Consider the following 13308-nt stretch of genomic DNA (forward strand, 5'->3'; position numbering starts at 1 on the left):
ATATACTAACTCAGGATCCAGAGCACGCCACTCATCCAACCCAGTCCAACATGATGGAGTGGGACACCTACGACCATATAGTGCTTCGTAAGGTGCCATATGTATGCTAGACTGGTAGCTATTGTTGTAAACAAACTCTGCTAACATAAAGTAATCCTCCCAACTACCTCGGAAGTCAATTACACAACTCTTTAACATGTCCTCCAGTATCTGAATCACCATCTCTGACTGACTATCTGTTTGAGGATGGAACGCAGTACTGAAGTCCAATTGTGTACCCAGAGCTTCATGTAACTTCTTCCAGAACTTAGAAGTGAAGCGAGAATCTCTTTCAGATATTATAGAAACTGGTACCCCATGCAATCTCACTACCTCGAATACATACAGCTTATCCAGTTTCTACAACGAATAATCTGTACGAACCGGTATGAAATGGGCAGTTTTGGTCAATTGTTCCACAATGACCCACACAGAATCTTTCTTGGAAGGCGTTAGGGGTAGCCCACTCACAAAGTCCATAGTTACTTTTTCCCACTTCCAGATCAGAATTTTAACCGACTGAAGCAACCCAAAAGGCAACTGATGTTCTGCTTTAACCTGTTGGCAAGTCAGACATTTCCCCACAAAGTTGGTAACTTCACGCTTAAGACCTGGCCACCAATATACCTCAAGAAAATCTCTGTACATCTTTTTTCCACCTGGGTACGTAGCATAGGGGCGACTATGCGCCTCTCGTAGTAAAGTCTACCTCCATTCAGTATCCCTACGTACGCATATTCTTCCTCGGAAAGAGAGTACCCCTTCATCATTCAGCCCAAATCTACCGTATTACCATTCTCGATTCGACGGAACCAAAGACTCAATGACTCATCTTCCAACCTCTTACTCTTAATCTATTCAATCCACACTGGTTTAATGATCGTGATATTCGTGTGATAAGTTTTAAATATTTATATTGAATCATTCTTGAAACTAACTATTATCACGATGAAGGCAAGTGTACCTATCGAACAGTAGTATAGTTTTAGCAAGACCGGATTATCGAACCTAAAGGAACTAAAAGTACTAGTAATGACTGTCTTTTTATTATCTAGCCTAAGAATAATGGGGTTTGTTCTCACTAACTAATTAACTAAACTAAGAAATCACAAAAAATAGAATTGGGAAATGACTTTTGGAAAACTCGATTGATTGAGACAATACGTAAGAAAAAACCCACCTAGACTGCACTTGTTATTTGACTCTGAATTGGACGATTTATTCATTTGACTTGATCCGTAGAAATCCCTAACTTATATTATTATCTCTCTCGAGACTAACAATGTCTAACCCTAGGTTAAATAATTGAAATCTCTTTCTAATTAACTCCCTAGGATTGCATTAACTTGATCTATAGATCCCCTTATTAGGTTTCACACTAATCCGATAAAATCTTGTCACCCAATCTCTAGGCGCGCAACCAACTGCACTTAATTATGACAAATGTACTCTTAGACAGGGTCTATTCCTCCTCTGAATAAGAGCTTATCTTGAATCAATATCCTAGAAATATCAAACCAAGAATTAAGAACACATAATTAAGAACAAGTCAAATATTTATCGTACAATTCAGAAAATAATAACATGATTTGTCTTAGGTTTCATTCCCCTTAGGTATTTAGGGGATTTAGTTCATAACTAAAAAGGAAAACATCTTAGAAGAATAATGAATACAAAACATAAAGAAAACCCAAAACTCCTGAAGGGAAATTGAGGGGAGATCTTCAGTCTTGATGATGAATCTGGCTTCTGAGATAGGTCAATCAGGTTTCCTTGAGCAGTTCCCTGCCTCATTCTCTATGTGTCTCCTTTCCTTCTCCTCTAAGGTGTATTTATAGGCTTTGGAATGCCTAAGAACCCTTAAAATTGGCTTTTTATAAATTGGACTAAACTTGGGCTCGGTAGGGACATGCCCATGTGCGATCACTTCAGGCTGTGCTCGAACCTGTTAGAATGGCACGTGCATGTGTTCTACCCGTGTGAGTTGTGCTTTGATTTTGCCAAATTGACACGACCGTGTGGTCTGCTCGTGTGAGGAAGTCTAGGCCATGTTGATTTCGTACATTGGCCCATTTTTTGTATTTTTGGCCCGTTTCTCGTTCCTTTCGCTCTCATATGCTTGCCTAAGTATAAAACTTGAAATTAAGGCATTAGGAGCATCGAATTCACCAATTTTAAGGAAAAACCATTCATAAAATGTGTTAAGCATGGGTAAAATATGTATAAATGATGGTTTATCAAATACCCCCACACTTAAGCATTTTCTTGTCATCAAGCAAAATCCTCAACTCATAATCAAAATAAATTCTTCTCAACTTATAATTTCTATCAACTATATCATAAAATAATCCATAGGTAATCATACATTTAAAATTCAACTAAATGAGCACCAAAGTTTCAAACATTCCAAGTTGAGTATTCTATCATGAAAACATAGGTGTCTCCCCTCATCTAAGTAATTACCTTTGATTCAAAATGTCTCAGAGTTTCACATCCTCACTAAAGATTCACTCAAATCTCTCAAAGTGTTTAAGGACAATGAAAGTAGCACTCATCAGTCAATATGAAAAGTTATTACCATAGGCTTGCATGAAAATCAAATCTCCACCACTATAAATTGAGATGGTTCATCAATCAAAAGGTCTTTAGAGGGTTGTAACGTGGCTTTGGTTAGGGGTGTGGTCACAAGCTGAAATAAACGGTTAGGATCAAGATTGGATTGAAAAATCACCTAACTAGAAAAAGATTTAATTATCACTTGCATACAATAGAGCTTCTTCTCAGAATATGGAATTTAAATACTTAAGCTCAAAAACAAATATTACTACTAATGTGTATACACTTTTTTCTTTTTAAGAACAAGTCAAATAACATAGACTAACTATTAAGAACAAGACATAGCTGAGCAACTATTTCAATTCAAATCTTGGCAAAAATAGGGATCAAATTAATTTAGGGGATTTCAACAATAATGAGTTAAGAGTTAATGTTAAGGGTAATACAAGAAATGGCTTGTTAGCTCAACGGGGTTTACTAAGGGTTAATCGTGGAGGTAGGCTTTTCATTCCATGAGTGGGTTAATCCTAAGTGCCTTTCTCATTTTGACATGTCAAATCAAATAGTGTGGCCTTGACATGCATAATCAAGCAAGTTCTACAATAACAGTTCAATACTGATGCACTCATAATAAAAGTGAGCATGAAAGAATTAATAGATGCTCTTGAAGGCTCAAGATCTCACAAAAATTATGGCTTTTTGATATTTAAACTTATAGATTTCAATTCAAGATAATACCTAAACTTTGGGAACAACTTAAAATTTTAAATTCTAAAAAAATCAACTTATCATGCTTAATTCTCTAATGTCTTCAAGTTTAAAAAAACCAGTGCATGAATATCTATGTTTTAATTTAAGATGATGTGAGAGCTTTACAAGAGAACAAGGCAATCATTCAGGGATTTTTCTGATAGTGAAATGAATACCCCCCACACTTAAGATGTACATTGCCCTCAATGTACAAAGATAGATATATAGAAACGAATATAATAATAAGATAGGGGGAGAAGTGAAACTTCCTGAGCGACGAATGAATTTTCTTGAACTGGAGTTTCGGAGAATAACCGGCGTGAGGGTGAAGGAGGATACTCCGGCGGTGGTAGAGGTTCATTAGTCCATAAGTCCTACGCCAAAAGAATATTATATCTGAAGTAGGTTATGGTCGTGGTTGAGCAGGACATGGCAGTCGTAGAGAACCTTTCCCAGTAGAGTTTTGAGTCCTTGAGTAATAGTGAGCTTTGGAGCTCTTTATAACTGTGATAGAATCAGGAACTCTTTTAGGAAATATATACGGAAGGGTAAGTACTCAATATGAATTAGCCAAAATTAAAAATTGTAAAAAATAATTATAAGTCCTAATAAAAATAAGGTGAAAGAGAAAAAAAAATAAAAGTAGTCTTAAAATAAAATAAAAGTAAAACCATAAAATAATAAATAAAAGTTTTTAAACATCTTCATCGCTAAATGGTTCTTGAGGTGGGGTGGCACTGAGATGTGGATTTGATGACATTGGATGTGGAAGTGCTGACAAATCTGCTGTAGAGTAGCATCAATGTCATCAAATCATTGAAAACACTGCTGCTCGAATCGAGTGAGGCGCTTAGAGATGTCAGCATATGAAGTCGTCGCATGAACTAAACGAGAGGATGGTGGTGGCTGAGATGGTGGGTCCTCGTGCTGCGGAAGGACATCATCAGTAATGTCTTTGGGGGCCTCCTCATCGATAGATTGGGCTAGACAATATTGGGGAGGGTAGGTTCCTCGGTGCTTTTCGATCATCTTCATGCTTAGCATGCTCGAGATACCATGTGGAGACATCTAGCCAATGAGTGTCAAGGATGATTCTTAGGTCGTGGTGTCGAGGAGCCCGAAGTGTCGCACCAATCGCGTCACGTAGGGCCCAATGGAGATTACCCCCTTCCTATGTCACTCCGTCTGGTGTGGAATGGCGAGGGCAACGAAATAAGCAAGGTCGATGATGTACCCGTATGACATACACCATAGAAAGCAGGCGTCGTGAGTGTTGATGATGCCAGTGCTCTCTCACCTTCCAGTGAACGTGTAAGCCAAAATGGCGTGTAGGTACCTCAGGGACGGAGGGAGAACCGATGCCTTGAAGTGGCTAGGATTGTAGGAGGCAGCGCTACGGGCTAGGGCATCCCAGCACTTCGAGGGAGAATGATGGATGTGGCGGTTGATAGCATCTAATTCATTCTCCTCCTTGATCTCCTCTGTATATAAGCCAAGTGTAGTACTGAATTCTGGGACGCTTAGCTGGTGGACTAATCCGCCTAGGCAAAATTGGACCGTGCCTGGATCATCGTAGTTTGTCATTATGGTCTGAAGATGAAACGTTGAGCAGAGTTCCATCGTGAGCTCGAGATATGTTGGCTCGATGATCCCAAAGAAAAGCTCCCAAGGGTCGGTGGTTAGGAGGGCCCGAATCGCATCAGCCAACTGAACTTGTTCTACTGCAGCCCAGTCGATGCAGCGGCCCGCAATTAAAGGTCAGGCCCAGAGTATTTGGAAAAGTTGTTCTTGGGGCCAAATGGGGAATTGAAGGAAATGGTGGCGAATTTCCGCGGTAGGACCCGAGGAAGATGATGCTCCCTTCCTTTTCTTTGAAGTAGGGACAACAGCCTTTTTACCACGTGAAGACGGCATTGTAGACCTATAATATAGAAAAGAATAATAGTAGGTAAACGAATTTGAAAAGGAAAAAGCCATGAATTTGAACTAACAATGTCAGTTAAAACTACTAATACAAACCAAAATTAAAAATAATCAATTTCATAGCATAATTTCGTGACATTAGCAGGGTAATAGCATGGGAATGAGCATAGTAATGGCATGGGTAAGACAATAGAATAAGGCTTTCCTAACAACTAGATTCAACACGAGATGTATGATAAATAACCTAAGAATGCAAATTAAATGATGGAATAATGCACAAAATGAAACTATTATGAGAAAAATAATGATTATTTTGATAATAAGCATTAGAATAAGTAAAATAGAAGTGAAAAGAGTAAACAAACGCCAGGGGAGAGAGATTGGGTGTAAAAAACGGAGTGGGAAGCGGCGCACAGGCGTGGCAGGAAGGCCGTGTGGACTTGCAGTGGCTAGGGTTAGGGTTTTTGGGTAAAGAAGACAATGAATAGTGTAGCCTATTTATAGATTTTGGGGCACACGGCCATGGAACACACCCGTGTTCCCCAATTTTTTCCCGTGTAATTTGCGAATTTTAAATTTGGGCCCGTCTGACAATTGGCCCACGCCCGTGTTCCTTGGGCATGTAGGTGCAGACGGTCGTGTTGCACGGCTGTGTCTGTCTTCGTTCTCTTCTCCCATGCCCATGTATGTAGGCCCATGCCCGTGTTAATTTAATAGGTTCGACCACGGGTACTTGTTATAGGCGTGTCTCACTCCTGTGTTAATTTGATAGGTTCGACAACGGTTTCCAGGCACGGGCGTGTCGCACGCCCGTGTTGTTTTGGTAGGTTCGCCCATGGCCATGTCGCACGGCCATGGTAATTTATCGTAGCCCGTGTTGGGGAATTTTTTTCCCTATTTCCACGCGGCCTAAGGCACGCCCGTGTGCTATGCCATGTTTGTGTGGGAAACCTGTATTCAAGAGCTCCATTAGTAAGTTAGGTGTTTAAACACTAAAAATTAAAGAAGTTAATACAGTTAGTGCTCGAGTTACCTCTCGGGAAGTGCTTATTTATAGTCTAAGCTCTACTTACCTCTCCCTTGAATGGTCATGGTGGTTCGAGGAGTTTATACTCCTCATTTCTGCTATGAATCTCATCAAAATAAGGTTTTAGTCGAGTATTGTTTACCTTAAATTGGGATACCTTGACTGTACCGAATGGAAAAATGCTAAGTACCATAAGAGAAATTTCTTCATTAGTTTGGCAATGACAATGTGAGGATCTGCAACATCTAATAAAACTTTATCTCTAACCTTAAGTTGATCTAGAAAGGTATTGAGCTCGTCCTGGCATAGTTTTGGTTTATCGTGTGTTCTCGATTTATGCGTCCGACATTCATCTAGCTCCTCGATTTGTGGCCTTTATTCTTCATGAATAGGTCCTCTACTATTGCTTGAGAATGGCTCATGTACTTCCTTTAGACTCATTTCCTGCAAAGTAGGTTGCACCATTTTGTCAGTTTTAGTAGAATGGTTTAGACGATCACCTTCAATTTCCGATGTGTTTCCAGAATTGCGAGCTTGAAGGGTGATTGTTTCGTCTCCCACACGAAGTGTGAGCTCACCATGCCAACACCAATAATCGTTCTAGCAGTTGCTAAAAAGGGTCTTCCTAAAATCAAAGGAGTGTTGCTATCCTGCTCTATGTCTAGAACAACGAAGTCAACGAGAAATATAGATTTATCGATTTTAACTAGCACATCTTCAATAATGCCCCTAGGAAATCTTATAGTTTTATCTACTAATTGAATGCTCATCCTAGTCTGTTTGGGCTTCCCAAGCCCTAGTTGTTTAAACATTTTTGTAAGGAATGACGTTAATACTAGCCCCTAAATCAGCTAATGCATTATTAACATCTAAACTACCAATTAAGCAAGGAATCATAAAACTCCCTGGATCTTTTAGTTTGTTGGGTAGTTTATTCTGTAGAATAGTTGAGAAAACTGCGTTTAGCTCCACATGCGACGCCTCAGCCAACTTCCGCTTATTTTCCAAAAGCTCCTTTAAAAATTTCATTGTGTTTGGCATCTGTGATAGAGCTTTAATAAACGGTAAGTTAATATGTAATTATTTTAAGAGTTTAAGGAATTTACCAAATTGTTCATCTGAGCGGTCTTTCCTTGTCGCATTAGGGTACGGCACATGAGGTTTGTATTCTATACTTACTAGTTTCTGCTCATTGTGGTCTACCTCACCTTTGTCTTTGCTTATTTCAGTTTCTTGCCTTGGTTTTGGTTCAAGTGTGGCTAACCCTTCCTCATCTTGACTAGTAATCGCGTTGAGTTGCTCCCTTGGGTTAGATTCTATGTTACTTGGTAGGCTAACTTGTGGTCGTTCAGAAATCAACTTGGCAAGTTATCCAATCTGAGTTTCGAGCCCTTAGATCAATGCTTGTTGATTCTTAAGTGCTGTCTCGGTATTCTGAAAACTAGTCTCTGACACCAAGATGAATTTGGCTAGCATTTCCTCAAGGATCAGCTTTTTCTACTGCTGGTATGGTGGTTGCTGAAAGCCTGGAGGGGGTCTCTGATTTCCTTGGCCTCCCCATGAGAAATTTGGGTGGTTCCTCCAACCTGCATTGTAAGTGTTACTATATGGATTGTTTTGAGATCGAGGATTATTACCCATGTAATTTAACTGCTTGTTATCCATGTTGTGGCCATAGGATTGATATTCTAAATTGATTCATCCACCTCCACTTGCTTCGCACTGCATTACTGGGTGAACCAGTGAAGAACTAAGAAAACCATCAATCTTTTTATTTAGAAGCTCTACCTAATTTGAAAGCATAGTAACCGAATCGATGTTATAGACGCCTGCTGTTTTAGTTTGCTTAGTCCTCGTGACTTGTCAATGATAGTTATTCAGTGACATCTTTCAATAAATTTGTAAACCTCTTCAGGTGTTTTGTTGTTGATGGTTCCTCCGACTGCTGCATTAATCATCTATCTTGTCGAGGAATTCACACCATTGTAGAATGTTTGAACTTGCAACCATAGAGGTAATCCATGGTGATGACACCTACGTAGTAGGTCCTTGTATCTCTCCCATGTATCGTAAAGAGTTTCTAAGTCCATCTGCACAAATGAAGAGATATCATTCCGTAATTTGGCAATTTTAACCGGCGGAAAATATTTTAATAAAAAATTTCGGTCATTTGTTCCCAAGTAGTAATTGATCCTCGTGATAATAAGTTCAACCACTATTTAGCTTTGCTCCTTAATGAAAAATGGAATAACCGAAGATGAATGGCATCGTCAGAAACGCCATTAATTTTAAATGTATCACAGAATTCCAAGAAATTTGCCAAGTGAGTGTTTGGATCCTCATCCTGCAAACCATCAAACTGAACAAATTGCTGTATCATTTGAATAGTGCGAAGTTTTAGTTCAAAATTATTCACAGCAATAGCAAGCCTGACTATACTCGACTCAGTTCCTGTTAAAGTAGGTTTAGCATAATCATATCGTACAAGGAGTAGGATTCTAATTTGCTAGTTCAGCGGGTATCGCAGGAGGTAGCTGATAGTCTTGATTTTCAGCCATCTCCTCGGTTGGGGCTTGAATATCGTCCTCTTGCTCATTCTCTGCGTATCTTAAGCTTCGCCTTATTTCTCTTTGGTTTCTGCAAACTCTGCGATTGATTTCTTCGTCAAAAAGTAGTGGTCCTAACAGGTTTCTTCTAGTCATAAACTATAAAAACCTGCCAAGAGAAAGAAAAAGTAAATTAATAGATAATAATAAAAATAAAATAAAATTAACTTGCAAGAAAAATAAATGGCTAAAGTAATAAAAATTGAGTGTTCCTAATATCTTAGTTCCCCGACAATGGTGCCAAAAACTTGATCATGATATTCGTGTGATAAGTTTTAAATATTTATATTGAATCGTTCTTGAAACTAACTATTATCACGATAAAGGCAAGTGTACCTATCAAACAGTAGTATAGTTTTAGCAAGACCGGATTGTCGAACCTAAGGAACTAAAAGTACTAGTAATGACTGTCTTTTTATTATCTAGCCTAAGAATAATGGGGTTTGTTTTAACTAACTAATTAACTAAACTAAGAAATCACAGAAAATAGAATTGGGGAATAACTTTCGGAAAACTCGATTGATTGAGACAATACCTAAGGAAAAATCCACCTAGACTTCACTTGTTATTTGACTCTGAATCAGACGATTTATTCATTTGACTTGATCCATAGAAATCCCTAAGTTATATTATTATCTCTCTCGAGACTAACAACGTCTAACCCTAGGTTGAATAATTGAAATCTCTTTCTAATTAACTCCCTAGGATTGTATTAACTTGATCTATAGATCCCCTTCTTAGGTTTCACCCTAATCCAGCAAAATCTTGTCACCCTATCTCTAGGCGCCCAACCAACTCCGCTTAATTATGACAAATGTACTCTTAGACAGGGTCTATTCCTCCTCTGAATAAGAGCTTATCTTGAATCAATATCCTAGAAATATCAAAACAAGAATGAAGAACACATAATTAAGAACAAGTCCAATATTTATCGTACAATTCAGAAAATAATAACAAGATTCGTCTTAGGTTTCATTCCCCTTAGGTATTTAGGGGATTTAGTTCATAACTAAGAAGGAAAACATCTTAGAAGAATAATGAATACAAAACATAAAGAAAACCTAAAACTCCTGAAGGGAAATTGAGGGGAGATCTTCAGTCTTGATGATGAATTCGACTTCTGAGATGGGTCAATCGGCTTTCCTCGAGCAGTTCCCTGCCTCCTTCTCTATGTGTCCCCTTTCCTCCTCCTCTAAGGTGTATTTATAGGCTTTGAAATGCCTAATAACCCTCAAAATTAGCCTTTTCCGAATTGGACTAAACTTGGGCTCGGTAGGGACACACCCGTGTGCGATCACTTTAGGCCGTGCTCGATCCTGTTAGAATGGCACGGGCATGTGTTCTACCCGTGTGATTCGTGCTTCGATTCTGCCAAATTGAAACGACCGTGTGAGGAAGTCTAGGCCATGTTGATTTCGTATGTTGGCCCATTTTCTCCATTTCTGGCCCATTTCTCGTTCCTTTCGCTCTCTTATGCTCGCCTAAGTATAAAACATGAAATTAAGGCATTAGGAGCATCGAATTCACCAATTTTAAGGAAAAACCATTCATAAAATGTGTTAAGCATAGGGTAAAATATGTATAAATGACATTTTATCATTTAACATGGAGCTCGGCCAATAAGCTACCATCATCAAATAAGCTAAGACGAGCAAACATTGCTATCAGATCAGTCATAGCCCTACGGCTCAATTCATCAGCCAGCACATTGGTCTTACTAGGGTGGTATTCAATCGAACTGTCATAATCCTTAAGCAACTCAATCCATCTACGCTGCCTAAGATTTAACTCCTTCTGAGTGAGGAGATACTTGAGGCTCTTGTGATCCGTATAAATAATACACTTCTCACCGTACAAGTGATGCTTTCGATTTTTTAATGCGAATACCACTGCGGCCAACTCCAAAGTCGTGTGTTAGGAAATTCACCTCGTGAGTCTTAAGCTGGCGTGACGCATACGCTACCACCTTACCTTCCTGCATCAACACACAACCCAAACCAACATGTGATGCATCGTTGTAAACAGTAAATTCTTTCCTTGACTCTGGCTGAATCAAGACAGGGGCCTTAGTCAAAACTTTCTTGAGCTTCTCAAAGCTCTCTTGCTGTTCATCAGTTCAGTTAAAGGGCACATCCTTTCGTAGTGACTTAGTTAACGGTGCGGCAACTAGTGATAATCCCTTTACAAATCTGCGATTGTACCCAGCCAGTCTGAGAAATCTCCAAATTTTTTATACAGTTTTAGGCTGCTTCCAATCTAGGACAGCCTCAATTTTCCGAGGAACAACCCTTATTGCCTCAGCAGATACTACATGACCAAGAAAGGTTACCTCTTTTAACCAGAATTCACACTTGCTGAACTTGACGTATAGCTGTTTCTCTCTCAAAATTTGCAGAACCACTCGGAGTTGTTCATCATGTAACGCCCCTAACCCGTACTCGTCGCCGGAGGGTTAAAGAGTATTACCATACAAGCACGAAATTTCAGTTAACTATATTTGAATAACTTCCGTTAGCACACTAAAAAAAATCATCTCAAGATAATAGGTATATTGATTCATTCTTAAGTTCAATTTACCTCAAACATTGAAAGCATTAATCAAATTTCAACTATACATTCACATTAACCATTTGGAACGTATATAGTAATTTATCAAGCCATTTTCGCATGGCTTTACATATATATACATCATCGAAAGATAATTATTTAACAACAAAAAGTCAAGCCTATACATGCCATTATCGAAATTTAACTACTAGAGTACCAAAAGGGTTTAGATAGTGTGGACGACTTCGACTTTGAGATCCCCGAGACCGTAGCTGACGAACAAGATCTATAAAACAGAGAATTAAGGCAACAAAGTAAGCATTACTATGCTTAGTAAGTTTTAAGCATTTCAAACAATAAAAAATGTGTCATATAAAACGAACATTAACTATCACAAAACTTGAATGTTAATTACAATCACTCGGCTGAATATACACAACTATACCACCTATAAAGCCTACTGGCCGAATATAAATAAACAAAGAAATTTTTCAGCACATGTTTCACTTTGCTTTATGGCTCATACATCTAATTTAAATTTACATATTTTCATATAATGACAGACATCAACCGAATAGGTCATTTCTCTTATTCATAGATATATTAATCATCCTTACAATTATATAGTTATTTGATACTAATGACTCACCTTGAAATCAATTCAAATATAGGTACATAATACGTACCTGGTCATTACCATATATCATAAATAATCAATAATAGTTTGCTTGGAACATTTGAATTTGTAATCTCATTCGAATCACCGGCGTTAAGCCTGCTAGGTTTCAAAACCCGAGTCCAGTTACTAGCACAAAGCCTGCGGGACTTTAGGCCCAGATATATTTCCAGCACATAGCCTGCGGACCTCAATTCCGAATATCTTCCAGCACATAGCCTGCGGACCTCAAGTTCGAATATGTTCCAGCACGTAGCCTGCGAACCTCAAGTCCGGATATGTTCCAAATACCACACATACTTAGTCATTACTACATTCGGATATAAGCTCAATATGCACATCATCATTCACATTTCGGCTCAAGAGTTAAACTTAATACCACACATTCATTTCACCATTCAAGCTTAATCCCAAAGTAACCCTTATATACTATAATCATATACATACGCTATTTATTATACGACTATAATCAAGAACATCCCAAAGATTTCAATTCACTTAATATACTATTATAAAAGCATCATCAATTTCATACTAAAAGAAACTACTCAAAACTTACCTCGGATATATTTGAACAGTTACGGATAGACTACTCGATAGCTTTCTCTTTTCCCCTATCTGATTTCAACTCTTTTTGCTCTTGAGCTTGATTTAAAACAAATAGATTTATTCAATTACTTATCAACTAAGTAATTTAATTTAATACATGTATATCATATATTTAAGGTACAAATGACCTTACTAACTAGCTATTTAAACATCATACATATGCACTACTCATACATAATCGAATATATTACTAGGCTACAATCAACAACTACATTTATCCCATATAACAGATTAAAATTATCAAGGAACATTTTACTAACTTATTACCTTGCATATTCGAATTTCATAAACTAGTTTACTAACTCAATGTATAATAAATTTTACCTTAACAATTTCATAACCACACATGATTATCATATCTACCAATTTGGCCGAGTACTTATAAGATTAGTATTTTGCAAGTTTTCATACCACTTCTAAAGCCAAATATCATTATAAATTAAAATATACTTTCACACATCTATACAAGCTTACCAAACCACATTTAACTTCATATACCATAATCACTTATTTAGTAGAATATGCAAGATCAAACATATCTTTACAAATATATATTTATTTATATACCTATGTGG

Source organism: Gossypium hirsutum, chromosome A01 (genome assembly GCF_007990345.1).
Source record: "Gossypium hirsutum isolate 1008001.06 chromosome A01, Gossypium_hirsutum_v2.1, whole genome shotgun sequence".
NCBI classification, from domain to species: Eukaryota; Viridiplantae; Streptophyta; class Magnoliopsida; order Malvales; family Malvaceae; genus Gossypium; species Gossypium hirsutum.